This window comes from Antechinus flavipes, chromosome 2, assembly GCF_016432865.1.
Source record: "Antechinus flavipes isolate AdamAnt ecotype Samford, QLD, Australia chromosome 2, AdamAnt_v2, whole genome shotgun sequence".
Classification (NCBI taxonomy): Eukaryota; Metazoa; Chordata; class Mammalia; order Dasyuromorphia; family Dasyuridae; genus Antechinus; species Antechinus flavipes.
This window is the reverse complement of record NC_067399.1, coordinates 263,221,299-263,237,683: the sequence shown is the minus strand read 5'-3', so window position 1 is coordinate 263,237,683 and position 16,385 is coordinate 263,221,299. Positions and strand designations below refer to the sequence as shown.

At 35.2% G+C, this 16,385-nt stretch overlaps 2 pseudogenes; both read left to right on the top strand.

Moving 5' to 3' along the window:
• Positions 1-2,253: 2,253 nt before the first annotated feature.
• Positions 2,254-3,101, top strand: LOC127549169 (olfactory receptor 4F3/4F16/4F29-like; annotated as a pseudogene).
• Positions 3,102-6,730: 3,629 nt separating this feature from the next.
• Positions 6,731-14,579, top strand: LOC127546624 (olfactory receptor 4F3/4F16/4F29-like; annotated as a pseudogene).
• Positions 14,580-16,385: the final 1,806 nt, after the last annotated feature.

Genomic DNA, 16,385 nt, shown 5'->3' with positions numbered 1-16,385 from the left:
TTTCAGTGTAGTCATTGACTTCCATGTGCAAATGGTCCTTGAATGATTTGTTTATTGCAATATCAAGGGTCTGGAGATAGGCAGTCATTCCTGCAGGAATCATTACTTGATCTATTCTTCTCTCTGCAAGGAAGTTCTTCATTTCTTTAGCGTGGTGAGTGCTGGCTGATTCTTCTTTTATCCTCCATCATGCTCCCTGAATTCTTCTTTTATCCTCCATGATGCCCGCTCACTCCCGCTTACATAGCAGGTTTTTATGTTGTCCTGCCTCAGCTCTCCTCCGTGGCACTGCTCTCAATGGCGTTAGCAAGCAAATCACTGGGGAAGAACAGGATGACGCGTTCACTGCTGCAGCTCTGATTGGATGCAGCTCGGAGCGCGGCGTGCGTTCACCTGGGGAGGGGGAAGGAGTGGGAGGTGAGGCGGTGCATACAGAGGGTACCATAATGTAGCGTGTAGCGCAGGGGATCACCTTCACTACAGTAGCAATCTCAATAGGGCTTATTTTCGGGGGAGGGCTTATTTTAGAGGAATCTTACACAGTAAGGGGAGGGCTTATTTTTGGGATAGGTCTTATTATCAGGGAAACACGGTACTCTTAGTCATCCTAACAGTATTAATAAAAGAACTTGAACCTGGGTTTTTTGATTTCTCAGCTAGTGCACTTTCTAGCATACTGTGTTTTTTCTAGAGATTAAGACTAAGAGTATACTGACTGAAAGTAATATTTGAATCAGTTCACACTAACAATGATTAGTATCTTGATTTTCCCACATTCCTACCAACATTTGTCCTTTTTTTTCCCTACTAGCTTTTAAAAATTATCTCTCCTGGATCTATTTTTCAGATCAGTTGTTTTTCCAATGAGATATTCTACATTTCCTTCCATTTTTTTTCATTCTTTTGGTTTTGCTTTATTGTTTCTTGATGTCTCATAAGTAATTATTTTTCATTTGCCAAATTCTAATTTTAAGGAGTTTTTTTTTTTTTTCAGTCAGATCTTCCAAGAGGACTTTCTGGGATTGAGATATTTTTCTTCTTTTGTTTGTTCATTTTCCCAGACTAATTCTTTACTTTTAATTCTTTGCTAAAGTTAACCTCTGATTCCAGGGTGGAAGGCTTAGTGTCCCAAGCCTCAGGGGTTTTGTATATCATTTTTTAGGGCTAGTTCTGATGGTCTGTATGTTTTCAATTCTTACAAGTAGTATAGTGTGTTTACTATTTTCCTGGTCTTTTTTCTTGTCTACAAACGACCATAAACACTGTTTTTTCTTTTGCTCTGGCACTATGAGTAGGATCTCTGCTCCACTGTGGCTGCAAGCTTTGGGTATGCTAGTGCTCTCTTTCATCCTATAACTGCCTCCTAGGACTGTGATTCTAATCAGAGTGTGTGGAAAAAGAATCCTCTCCCAAGTGCCAGCAAATAGACCTCTGCCATCTTTTTCTGACCAGTTGTCTGTTACCCTTACTTCCCATCTTGTTCTAATTTCTAATAAATAATTCTAATAAAGAATATACAACAATAGCTAGGTCAAGATTAGTGAGAATAAAAAAATCTTATACCCAAATCTCATCTTTTGAAGTTATTACTATGTAAAATTTGGTAATTTGTTTCAGAGTAATGGAAATATGCATTGAATTAAGATAATGCTACCACAACATGGGATTCATTATCTCAATATTTTTTTTTTTGTCCTACCTCATAAGTCCCTTTCTACCTTCTAGAACAAGATCCAATGGCTAGACCTAATTATTTTGTTTTTATGTGAAGTAGGAGTGCAATGATATGAGAAGATAAAAAAAATTATAAATAATATCTTGATACATCCCTTTCTATTTATATACACCTTTGTATACATTAACTCAAATGCTTCTCTTTTCTTTTTTTTGCTGAGGCAATTGGGGTTAAGTGCCTTGCCCAGAGTCATACAACTAGGCCATGTTAAGTGTCTGAGGTCAAATTTGAACTCAGGTCCTCTTGACTTCAGGGCTGGTGCTCTATCCACTGTGCCACCAAGCTGCCCCAACTCAAATGTTTCTCACAAAAAACTTCTGAATTATAGTAGGCATTAAAGATGTGTTATCAGATTTCCATAGTATTACACATTGTTGGCCCTTGACTAGTGTTTATTGAATTGACTTGAATTCTTGGGCACTATTATCATATCCAGTAATTTGAATTCTCTCTTTATTCTCTTCTTCTTTATCCTATTCTCTTCCTAAATTTCACAGGTTGCCTTGCTGACTGAATCAATGGACAGAGTGAATCACACTGCAGTGTCTGAGTTTGTGTTCTTGGCACTTACCAATTCTTGGGATGTTCAGCTTCTACTCTGTGTTTTCCATTGTGTTCTATCTGGCAAGCATGCTGGGAAATTCCCTCATTGTGTTTACAGTGATTTCTGACTCTCACTTGCACTCTCTCATGTACTTCCTGATGGCCAACCTTTCCTTCATTGACCTGGGGATTTCCTCTGTCACTTCCCCACAGATATATCACCCAGATGTTTTTTATTGTTTTGATTGGTGGTGTTGAGATGGTGCTACTTGTAGCCATGACCTTTGATAGATATGTTGCCATATGTAAGTCTCTCCATTATTTGATTATTATATGTCCAAGAATGTGCACAATGCTACTGGCTGCTGCCTGGATCATTGGTTTCATCCACTCAGTGGTCCAAATGGCTTTTGTAATTAACCTGTTGTTCTGTGACCCCAATGAGCAGGACAGCTTTTATTGTGATCTCCTTTATTTCTTGGCTGCACAGATACATACCCACTCCAATTCATGATCACTGCCAACAGTGGCTTCATGTCTTTAGGTGTCTTTCTCATTTTGATCATATCCTATATTTTCATCCTAGTCTCTGTTCAAAAACATTCATCAAGTGGTTCTTCTAAGGCTCTTTTCACTCTTTCAGCTCACATCATTGAGGCACTTTTGTTTTTTGATCCAATTATCTTTTTCAAGGCATGGTCATTTAATTCATCACATCTAGACTATTTCTTGCTATCTTTGATGCATTTCTGACTCCCTTCCAAATCCAGTCATCTATACACTAAAGAACAAAGAGATGCAATTGGCAATGAAAAGAGTGTGAATCCAGCTTGTGTGTTTCAGAAAAATCTCTTAAATGACTCGATGAGAAGAACTTCTAATTTCCACAAGAAAAAAATCTAGAAAAAGAAATTGTACGGAAAGAAGATGAGTTTGATTTAGAGAGCTGTTGATTTTGAATTCCTAGGGGGATCAATTGGGAATTTTCAATCGCAGATTTAGAAACAGAAGTTTAGAGATGAGAGAGAGCTTAAGACAATAGATTTGAATGTTGTATAGATGAAAATAAAAGTAACAATAAATATGTTAGATAATGTGTTTATGCTTATGCAGTGTTTAATATTCTTTATTTTTTTATTTGAACCAACTTGGAAAATAAATTTAACCTATTTCTAAGTTGGGGTCTACTCACACTGGAGCTCATTCATTTGACTTGACCCAAATCATCTTGCTCATCTTTCAACATCAACACATTATTTTGCTTCTAATTTATTTAGGGTGGATTTTTTAAGATTAACTTGCGATTTGTGCTGACTCCACATTTTGGGTATTTTTTTTTTTTTAAAGCTGAAACAACTATGTAGTTTCTTTTCTCATTTTCTAGATTAAATGGCATAAAGTACACACCTGAATTCTGGAAATTGTATAATTATCATTATTTTTAGATTGCATTGTTAAATGTTCTCTAGGGATTATTCTTTATTGATATTAGTGAAGAAAAATCACTAAATTGGTGAAGAAAATTATGAAAGGCCTCTAAGAAAAATCCTCTTCTCTTTATTATTTATTATTATTATTTATTCTCTTTCCTTGGTTCCCCTGGAAAAACCCACAGTTCTAGGAGATATTTATTTGAATTTAGGTTGGCAGTTTCTAATCTCTGCAGTATCATCACTTGGGTCACTGTCATTTAGAACTACAAATTCACTGCTTATTATTATAATCTTTTATATGGCTGAAGGGAAATGACACTACAAGGGAGAAGTTAAAATATTTGAAGTCTTTGAGAATACTATTTGTTGGAGATATTTTAAAAGGGTTATTTGGTCATGTATGTTGGGTCAGAGTGGATATTCTTTTTATTTACTTTTAAATCATATATTGTGTTATTTTTTGTCCACCAATTTTCTCACCAATGATTTTCTCACAATGCTTATCTCAGTTAGTCAACTCTATTTTTTAGTCCTCCACTTATTGAGGCTTATTTAACACCAGATGAATTTCTTCTCATTTCACTAAATCAGCCAAGTCTCAGGAGTCATTTCTCTTCTTTCTTTCTTTTTTTTTCCTTTCATTATTTAGGAAGCCTCCTAACATTTTTACCTTTGGGAAAAACCACCATTATTTTAATGGCATGATTCCAGGTCAAGTAAATCCCAGAATGGTTATTCCCACATCTCAGCAATGGCTAATTACCCACCTTTACTATTAGGAAAAGCTACAGAGAATCCTTTCTTTCAGAAGATATTTTATTGTAAGAGAGAATTTTAATCTCTCTGATATCATTAGATCTCTGAAAATATGGCTGCCCCTTCATAAATCAGGTAAAACAGCTACCAGTAACATCTTTGTAAACTTTTCTTCATCTACGTAGCTCTTTCCCCCCCTATAATCTGTATTGTAATTAACATGCTATTGATTTTTCCCTTTTCTCCTCATTTGTTTGCCTCTACTTCCATTCATCATTCAGTTTATGGAGTAAAAAATATTTATTGTTTAGTGTAAAAAATTCTCTGATGGACTTTAGGGGAGACACAGAGAGGCCTAAACATTGTCCAAACTTTAAAGAATTTATAATGTGACCACAACCAGTGGTTATAAGGCATATAGTGAGGCAATTTTAAGCTTAATTTCTATCTTCCTGAATTTTGAAGTATAAATGAATAGGACCTTAGATTTGAAGACATAGGATCTCTATTCAAATATGTACTCCTGTAGAGTTCAAAATTTCCCCCTACTTTAACTGTGTGACCTTAAAATTAGGGAGCTGTATTACCCCTCAAAAATTATTGCTATATCTAAATTATGTAATGTTTGCCCATAATATAATGTTTCTTTCCCCCCATTATATCAGCTTTTATCCTTTACCTCTTGATGTCATTTTTTTTCTTTTCTCTTTATGCCTCTTCCTCTTAATTTTTATCTTTTAACTTTTTTTATTCCTTACCTTGGCACTCAATCTCTTACTCAATGTTTCTTATTTCTTTTAGTTTCTGTAGTCAAATACCTCATTTTTATAGCTTCTATTCTATAGTTTTCACTCTTTTTGAATTCCTAAATAAGACTTTTAGCTTTTGCTGTTGTTCAACCCTAATTTTTCACTTTCTGTCCCATTTGCCCTCTTTATAATTTTACCTGACTTCATCACTATTGGCTACTTCTGCTCCTTCCAGTTTTGGAGAGCTTTAGAAAGGAGGAAGGCATAGTAAATTCTTGCATTTACTTGCTTAGTTTGGAAATTAATCCCACATATAGTTTATACCAAACCAGTACCTAGAAAGTTGGACTCTTTCTAGATGGGAAAAATAAGATTGTTTTAGCAACAGCAGATTAGAGAGGGGCAGTCAAATGGAAAGTAGAAATTTCATGAGTTGAGGAATCATTTATGAAGACTGAATTGAATATTATTCTAGTAGGTGGCAAATAGATGAAATAAATATCTATCTAACCTTCCTTTCCTATCTGTAGGTCTTAGTATTTTTGTAAGAAATACGGTGATATTAAGTGCCTCTCTATGTCAAATATATTAAAAGGATCATTTCCATCATGTAGTATGGGATCTTAAATACAAAATTGATATTATTGGGGTATATAAGACAAGATCTGATTTGGATTCAGGGAATTAGAAATGGAAAGTTGTCTGGAATATTTGTGTCATCATGGTCAAGTCTCCTTAGTTTTTCTTATGTATAAAAGTAGACAAATAATATTTATACTTCTTTCCTCACAGGGTCATTGTGAGGAAGGCATTTCAAAAGCCTTAAAGCACTATAAAATTGTGAGTACTTATAGTTACGATAATAAAATTTGAACTAAAATTTTATATAATTTATAATATATTTATTATGAACTCCTGCTAATGGTTAGGTAAAACAGATAATACTTTCTTGATTTTGTAGATTAAAAAAAAGGATGGAAAGATGAGTTAATTTAATTACCTAACCCCTCATAGCTGTGATTGAATTAGGAATTGAATGTAAGTTTTCTGGCACCAGATTTGCCATATTTCCCTCTATACTGCAATTATCCTAACTAATAAACTGTAAAGAACACATATTTAAAGAGTAAACATGATAAAAATCCTTTTCAATGTCTATTTAAGGGTAGAACTAATACATATCATGAGTATATATTAAGTCAAATTTTGGCTGATAACCACTGTGAACCTGTTTTCATACATTTAAGATGAGAGCATTTAACTTGATTCAATTTCCAAGTTTTCTTTGACATGAATTCTATAAATATGTGAAACTAAATTTGGGCAACATATATCTAAATCCATGAGTTAATCATTCTAAAATGATTGTCAAAATAGCATTCATGAATCTAGGGATAAATGTCTATTTTGTGTTGCAGTGGGCTTGAGAACTATGGGCAGGAGTTGGCATGTATAGCAATGCCTAGTTTTGAGAAGAAAGTTGAGTAGCAATGATGATTCCTAATATATGTTTTATTATTGACAGTTTTGTTATGAGGCAATAATTATAAAAGCCCATGCACATTTCTTAGATTCTCCCAATTACTCCTCTTTTTCTGATTCTTTTTTCCCCCCCCACTCTTTTCCCTTTTAGGTTACTTTAGAACTAGTCATACTGATTTAAATAATGGATGCAGCAAATCAATCTATGGTTTCTGAGTTTGTATTACTGGGACTCACCGATTCTTGGATGATTCAACTTATACTTTTTGTATTTTCCTCTGTGCTCTGCTTGGCAAGTATACTGGGGAATGTTCTGATTGTGCTAGCAGTGGCCTCTGACTCTCAATTACAATCCCCCATGTACTTCCTATTGGCTCACCTTTCCTTTATTGACATAATTGATTCATGTATTGCAACTCCCAGGATGATTAATGACCTTTTCAGGAAGCAGAAACTCATTTCTTTTGAAGGTTGTATTTCTCAGATCTTCTTTGTTCATGCTGTTGGGGCTACTGAAATGGTGCTTCTCATAGCTATGGCCTTTGACCGATACATTGCAATATGTAAGCCCCTCCACTACCTGACTATTATGAACCTAAAAGTGTGCATATCTATTATGATCATTTCCTGGACAATTGGAATCACTCACTCCTTTCTCCAATTGGCCTTTGTGATAAAATTGCCCTTTTGTGGCCCTAACAAAATAGACAGCTTCTATTGTGATCTCCCTAGGTTCATCAGACTTGCCTGCACAGATACTTACAGACTGCAGTTCCTAATTACCGCTAACAGTGGGTTCATCTCTCTGGGAGCTTCTTCATTTTAATCATTTCCTACATTGTCATCCTGGTCACTGTTCGACAGAATTCTTCTGGGGGCTTATCCAAGGCCCTCTCTACACTGTCAGCTCACATCTCTGTGGTGATCTTGTTCTTTGGTCCATGCATCTTTGTCTATGTATGGCCATTTCCTGTATTTCCAGTGGACAAATATTTTGCCCTTTTTGACTCAGTTATCACTCCTTTTCTGAACCCCACTATCTACACATTAAGAAACAAAGAGATGAAGATGGCCATGGGGAAACTATGGAATCTTATGAAATCAAGACTTATGACAGTGATGAGTTCTCAGGTAATTTCTTAATGCCTTGCTTATATTACTAAGGGGTTTTAGGGTTTTTCTGCCTTTGGAATAATTACAATTGAGATATGGAATCCTGGCTGCAGTATTGAACTTTAATGTATACGACACACCAAATTTTCTTGAGTTTATGAAATGTGTGCACCAAGAAAATATAAAATATTTCCTAAATTTTTTGTGGTGTGATTAGCATTGGCACTGAACTATGTACTTTGCCAAAATCTGAGGACTTAATGGAATTCCTTTCTGTAAAGTCAATATGTAAATAGCTAAGAAAGTTGATGTCCCATTCACTTTTTAACTTCTGATCTAAAGTGCCAAATAGAGACTTCTGGTTGACATTGGATATGAACATATTGCTTGTTGTGTAAAATTCATAATTAAACTTTTGTATAATAAGCCAGAAGATAATTTTTCTGACCTAAGAGATTAAACAATATTCATTATATTTTATCAAAATCATTTCTTAAAATCATAGATTGTTAGATTTAAAGCTAAAAGAGATCTTAGGTCAATTAGTCTTATGCTTTTATTCTATAGGTGAGGAAAATATAACCTAGAGAGATTAAAATACTTGCCCAATGTCACACAATGTTGAGTATCCATTTTCTTTGAAATCTGGATAGGGCAAATGTTTGTTTTTTTTTTTTTTCTCATGACTCTATAACACTGAAGTTGCTTGCCATTAAGGTTTTCTTCTTATTTGTACTTTAATATCCTATTTCTCTCTGTTACTTAATCCTCATGTTTGGTGAGGATTTTTGAATCCTTAGTGAAAATACTTGAATCCTTTCTACTCTCTGTTACACTTTTTCTTCTTTTTCTTATGTCTAGAATAGTTACTTTAACTCTGAATAGAAGCCTTTTTTTGGGGGGGGGGAGGGGAAGTAATTACTTGAAAAAAGATCAAAGTATTTTTCTTCTTAGCAAAGACAGTGAAAAAAAACTTCCTCTTTTGAAAGGCAAGAGAGATTTTTTAAAAAGAGTTGTAAGGAATTTAATTCATGCAAGTCTTGTTGGTTAAATTGTATGCTGAAAAAAATCACAGAAGGTAATAGAAATTAGTTTAAGTAGGATGTGAGGTATTAACTTCAACTAAAAAGAAAGATTTAATGTCAATAGAGTTCAGAAAGAAAAAGTAAAAAATAATAGATCACAATAAGACACTTGAGGATGCTAGTTGGAAGAAGCAATATAAAGTTTTGTTTTTGTTTTTGTTTTATTCTAATAAAGAAGAGTTCAGTATAGCAGGGGATGGGAATAAAAAACATTAAAAAAGAATGAGTCTAGAATTATTGAATTATTATGAAGAATCCTAAGATGATATCTTGCATTTCAGATTCTGAAGAAAGATTGGGAAGCAATAATGTGCAGAGAATTAAAAAGAAATAATTTGGAATTTCCTAGATAATTCAATTTCACGTGATTAAAAAAAACTGAAAGAGGCAGGTCCTTGTTGAAGATACAGTGAAATAACACATATAAAGTGATTTGTAAGCTTTAAAAATATTTGGTAATTTTTATTATTCTTATTAAATATTATCACCTCGCAAACTATCCCATAAAAAGAAATAGAAAGAAAAAAAAGAACATTTCAACAAAGCCAATCAGTGAAGTTTTATGACATATGTAATGTCATATTTCACCCCTACACAAGCTACTTTTCTCTTTTGAGTCTTGGTTTCCCTATATATGAAATGCAATAATGCCAGTAGTTTCTACTTCATAAGATTGTTGTAAGAATCCCATGATGTTAATATGTAAAAGTATTTTTAAACTTTTAACTATCTGATATCAAATTTCAACTATTATTTGATTATTCATAAATTAAAGGATGATGAATGTCAGAGCTATCTTCTACATAGTGTGAGGGCTTTCTCTCCTGATTTTGGCGGGCCTCCTGTTGTAACCAGTTCCCACATACCACAGTACAAGATGATGTTGGGCACAACATAGAAAGTACTTAGGTTTTTCTCTCATCCCTGTGCATCTAATGTCCAGACTTTTTTTTTGCCCTTCACAGATCAGCTAAAGTAATTTCCCCAAGATATCCCTTCACAGATCAGCTAAAGTAATTTCCCCAAGATATATGTCTATGTATCTCCCCTGCTCAAAACTCTGAGATATCTTCTTATGGCTTCTTGCATGAAAGAGAAACTCTTTTCAGTTTTATGTCATAATGCTTCATTCCCTCTCTGTTTAAGACACCTTAGAATAATAGCCATTCAAAGAACTTAAAATTTTACTTCCTGTTTCTGTGTATGTTCTAAAACCATTCTCAACTGCTAGAACACATCATCTTCTCAATTTCATCCTTGTTAATTTTTTTCTGGTTATTCCTTCTAAGTCTCTTTTGATGGGTCATCATTCATTTCCTACCCTCCTTATTTATGGGTATACAGAAAGACTCTATTCTGGAACTTTTCTATTCTCTTTCTACCCTTGGATATCCTATATCATTCCAGCATCAAGCATGCTCAGTTGTGACAGACCAAGATGATTAGGGATATTAAAAAAAATCTGGTATTGCCAATTTTTACAGGATTGTAGTCTCCATTCTCTGAATTTTAAATTCACAAGCTTTTCTGCCACCCCAGCCATCTTATGAACTGTTACCATTCTGAGACCATTCTCACTTCCCAATCAAAAAGCCATTGACCTATTATCTTTTTTAGGCTCAATGATAACCTAGAATAGGGTGTCTTATAGATGGATTTCTCACTCAACGTACTCTTTCACATTTCCATTAACTGTCTCTTCCTAATCCTGAATGCTTATTTATCAGAAGTCATTGCTTTACAATGTCTCCAGTTTAATAATCCCATTATAGATGTATTATTTAAAGAAAACAAATTATAATGTGAGAAGTATATCAATATCCAGACTATGTTGTTGGGAGAAATTACTACATTGGACTTGGGAGGGTGGGGTGAAGTTTAAAGTCTTTAATTACACAACTGCAGAGGTGGGTGTAGTATCCAATATAAATACTTGAAATCAATATTTGTCCCTTTTTTTAATACCAAGATCCTTCCCTTGATACTCCATTGGCTGAGTACTAGTGGTCACAATCTATTAGGAGTGATTAATTCTCTAATGTTAATTTCCACCCCCGATGATATCATTACTCCTCCCTTGGTGTTCACTTTATTTGGAGAGTCCTCACATTTCCTTTTGACTGAGTGCTACCTTATTTGAAGAGCTTAATTTGCCCATATGAGTCTAAGTCTCCTCTTCTGATTACATTATTAGCTTCCCCCTTCCCATGAATAAGTGGTTCTCTATGTTTCATTACAATTATTTGCAAGTCTCAATTCCCCATCCCTGATTATATTTCCCTTTTTAATTTTTATTTCTTTGTTCCATCCTAGCATTCTAGTTTCCATTTCTTAGGTTTCATCTTTCTAATTTAAGTTTCATTTTTCTATATATCTCTAATTCAAATTTCATAACTGTGGAAACCAAACCCTTATGCAGTTCTCACAGTGTTTTGTGCTTTAAGGCAGGGCTTCTTAAACTTTTTCCACTTACAATCCTTTTTCACCAGAGAAATTTTTATGTGACTTTGTGGATATAAAATAAATGTACAAATCAAATGTTTACTGATAATAAATCATAATTTTGTGATTCTTATATTCAGTTACATGACTCAGTGTAGGATTATGACCCATAGTTTTAGAAGTTTTCCTTTAAGGTTCCCTGTAGGTTTATGCACCATTATTACCCTGGACAGTATGATTTCCAAGAGTTCCTTTATCTTAGTATACTACTCCTCACCATCTCTGCATACCTTCAACCCTTCAACTTTATTAGTGAAACAGGTCTATAGGTCTTAGAAGAACTGTTTGTTCTATTGGTGTGGCTGTACTTGCAGAATATTGGCAAGCCTGTGTCCACTATGACCATGCCTTTGCTATTGCATGTCAACTCATCAGATTGTTCTCAGATATGCTAGTATCAACACCCTCTCCCTACAAAGGAGATCTGTTTTAACTATGGATAAAAGTATTTCAGATTAAGGCTTTCCAGAAACATTCTATTCCATTATAGACTATACATATGGTAAACAAATTATTGTATTTCATAGATGTATTGACTAGAACAGCTATCTATCTTCCTACCTCAGTAAGTTAGCTGTACTGTCTCCCAAACTTTGCTAACAATTAGAGATATATAGTTCCTTAGAGATCATGCAGTGAAAAACCAGACATAGTGTGTAAGAGTGAAAAGAGTTCTGAATATGGAGTCTTAGTTTCAAATCCTACTTCACACAGTTTGGGATCATTAATAAGTCTGTTCTATTCAAGAGGAATTTCACAAAGCAAATAGGTCTTGAGTTTAGTGCTGGAAGATGAGTAGGATTCTGGTAGAATTGAAAGAGAAGATAGTACAATTGTAGAAATTATCTAAGGAAAATATAGAGGTAAAAAAGCACAGAAACACTTTATGGGACTTTGGAGTTTTATGAAATGCCCAATTTTTAAATCATCTTTTCAACTTGATTGGTCTTTATATTATATTGACTTTATCTATTCTGCAGGGTTGCTTTAAACTGCCTAAAGTGAAAGATATTATTTACCTTAATTTATATTAAAGATTCTTTCAGATACCAAAATTCCTTCCTTGTCTTCCATCATAAAACTGTTCATTCATTTGACAAATGACCTTTGTTTTTTTTTTTTTTTTAATTTATTTTAGAAAATCTCTTGGAATTGAATTACCATGGGATCCTAAGAACTGATTATTTCCTACTGCCTATTGTAACTCAGTTGCTATACAGTACTTAAATTATAAAATCATTATCCTGTATTTCAGATAGCTAGGTGGTGGAGTGGATAGAGCACTGGATTTAGACTCATCTTCATGATGATCAAGAGCAAGTCACTTAACCTTGTTTGCCTCAGTTTCTTCATCTGTAAAATGATCTGGAGAAGGAAATGGCAAACCAGTCCAGTATTTCTGCCATGAAAACCCCAAAATGGGGTCACAAAGAGTTGCACATGACCTGTTCGGTTATGGGATTCTACCAAGAGGGAGTACTGAGGTCAACTTGACCTTTGGTGCACAATAAGTTTTCTGCCAAGTTGCAGAAACTCCCTTGTTGAGCAAGGAGCAGTGATTTGTCATCATGGGAACGAGTGTGAGCTGAAGGATCACAGTCAATGGCTCAATGAGCAGGGATGCCTGAACAGGGCCTCTTGCCTCTGAATGAGCTGCTGAATCGCTGGATTGGCTCTCCTCTCATTGGCAGATGCCATGCATATGCAAAGCCCACAAGTTGCTTCTCTGAATGGTGATTGGGGATTGTCTACTGTTCATGAACTGATCACGCTTGCAAAAATGTATATCAGCAAAGCTGTACAACATAATAAACTGATGTTCTTTTCACACTCTATGAGTCTCCTGCCTCATTCATTTCGCCTCTGAGATCAAAGGACTCATCTGCCATGAGCTCTTAAAAGATGGCCCCAACAACTAGCTCCTAGGAACAGGGACAGGAACTTGGAACAGCGCTAGAGTGACCATTTCATGGTCCAGTACTGCTACGTGGTCAAGACAACCTCTACGAGGACTTCAGAGGGAAAGCCTGAGGAACTGCGGTTTTTCTGGACCACAGTGTGGCGGAGATGGTTAAGTAACCCAATGGGGCAGAAAATAGGCACCCTATTTCCTTCAGACAGAGAAACTTATATATAAATATATAAAAGAGTAGGGGTACACAGTTGAATTAGGAGACATTAGGAAATTTCTGGAGATTGCTTACAAAGTTTCTCCATGGTTAGGAAGGCTGTTATAATTGTGATAGAGGGATTGTTTTTGGTGAACAGCTAACAGCTTATGATAAACAATGCCCAGGAGAAATACAAAAAAATCATTTTACTATTTATAATCTCATTAAACAAAGTCTGAAATAAGAAATAGAAAAGGAGATCAGGAAATTTAAAGTTGGAGCACAGACTTGCCCATCTCTTAATAGTAGATGTTCCTCTTCTGAGCCTGAGTGGGATGATTTTGAATGGCCTCCCCCGCCCCCCACCAGCTTCAGCCCAACCCTATTTTTGTGTCTATCCAGACCTATAGCCTTTCAAAGGCTCTCCTAATGTAAAAAAATGAAAAAGCAGGATCAGAAATATAAAACAAAGACCACAGTAACAGTGAAGAAAAAGCAAAAGATAATTAGCTATATTCTTTATCTTCACTTCAAAAAGGCTAGAGATCAAGGAGAAGACATAGAGGTGTGGGAAGAATTATATCCTGTTATAGAGGAGGATGACCCTTTTAACTCAGGATAGAGAAGACACAGACACGAACCACTTCCCTTTGAAGTTCTAACCCAGCTTAAGGACTCAATTCATAAATATAGGCCCATAGAATCTTTTGTTATATTACAACTTGAAACAATGTTATGGGCAATTTTGTGCCCTAATGATTGGAAAGCACTCGCATGGGCAGTGTTGACTCCAGGCCAGACAGTATTTTGGATGACAGAACTTAGAACAGACGTGGTTGGCTGCCATTTAGGTTGCCCCAGGAGCAAGCCTGAAGTTATACTTTGAGCAACTTAACAGCACTGGGGCTCATACAGACATTGGATATCAAATTCTCTTTACTGAAGAGACATATCTCCGAATATGTGCCAGAACAGCATGGAGCAGGATTCCTGTAGAAAAGGGTGAAAAGGAAAGCTTTACCCAAATAAGACGAAAAACTGGGGAGCCCTTCACTGATTTTGTTGCTTGATTACAGGATGCTTTAGCTAAGATCATGGGAAATTTAGGAGGTGTAGATAGGATATTAGAGGCTTTGTTATGGGAGAACTGTAATGATGATTGTTGCAGAGCAATGGTTATTACCACCTACCCCCTCATGCTGTTTGTGAAGTGCCCATTCAACAGTATCAAAGAGGAAAACAACTAAAAATACTTGTTATAAATCCTCCACTATCCCAGTCATACAAATATATGAAATGCCTGTATCTGTAACTATGATTAACACTGACAATATTGAAACATATCTTAACAAGGGACAATGTATAGCTCAAGGAATAGTCATTTCATCTGAATGTACCGTTAAAGCAGAAGATAATAATCTTGAATTAGCCCATAGATGGATCCAAATTCAGAGGCCATTGTACAAACACATTTTACAAAGGCTATCACATTCACTCAACTGATACTAACTCTTACTTTGAATAACCAAGTTTAAAGGATTAATAGACACTGGAGCCAATAGGACTGTGGTGGCTGTTTCCCAATGGCCCCCTTGGTGGCCTATGACTTCAGCTAACAATAGAGTGGCAGAGGTAAGAGGCAGTAAGGAGGCTTTGATGTCCCCTGAACCAGTAAATTGGCAAAAAGATGATAGGATAGGAACCATTTTTCCTTTAATAATATATAGTTTACATATTAATTTATGAGGTAGGGATATATTATATTAATTAGGAATAAAAATCACTATACATTTTTAGGAGGGGATATTGCTGTTGTGGCTTCCACTGTACCAAAAATGACTTGGATACTGACACCAGTATGGGTGGAGCAATGGCCCCAACCAACGAAAAAACAGCCACTTTACATCAATTAGTACAAGAACAATTTGAATTAGGACATATTGAGGAAACAAATAGCCCATGGAACTCCCCTGTATTTGTTATAAAGAAAAAAATCTGGTAAATGGAGAATGTTAATAGATTTGAGACAAGTAAACTCAGTTTTGAAAGACATGGGTTCTTTACAGAGATGTTTGCTATCCCCAAACATGATCCCCAGGGAACAGCCCTTATGGATAATAGATGTTAAAGATTGCTTTTACTCTATCCCTCTTCACCCTGAGGACAGGGATAAATTTTCTTTCTCAATACCAACATACAATTTTCAAGGACCTGTGAGGAGATTTCAATGGAAGGTATTGTCACAAGGTATGAAAAACAGCCCTACCATATGGCAATAGTATGTTGATAAAGCTATTAGCAAGATAAGGAAACATTATCCCGATGTAGTCATCCTCCATTACATAGATTATATTTTGGCTGGTTATCTTCAGCCTAAGGTGTTGGAGGAGATGTTACAAATGACAGAAAGAGAATTAAAACACTTAAGTTTGATAATATCATCAGAAAAAATTCAAAGATACTTCCCTTTTAGTTATTTGGATTTCACTGTTCAGTCAGAGGGTGTATATCAAAACCACCTGAATTCTGGACTGATCCAGGTACACACATTAAATCAGGTCCAAAAATTGATTGGGGACATTTCATGGCTTAGGCGCTGAGCTTGTATACCCAATGCTCTGATGTTTCCTTTGTATAAAATGCTAGAGGGTGATACTTGGTTGGATTCCAGAAGGACATAGACTCCTAAAACTCTTAACAGAATAAAGCAGATAATATGAATAATAGCAAAAGCAAACACTCAGACAATACTTCCACAAAAAAGTTACATGGCTCTGTTATTTTAGCTCCTGTACAACCCATAGAATTTAAACATCCAAACAATGACATTTACGAATGGTTATATATTTCAAAGACAAAAAGCTCACTAGAACCAT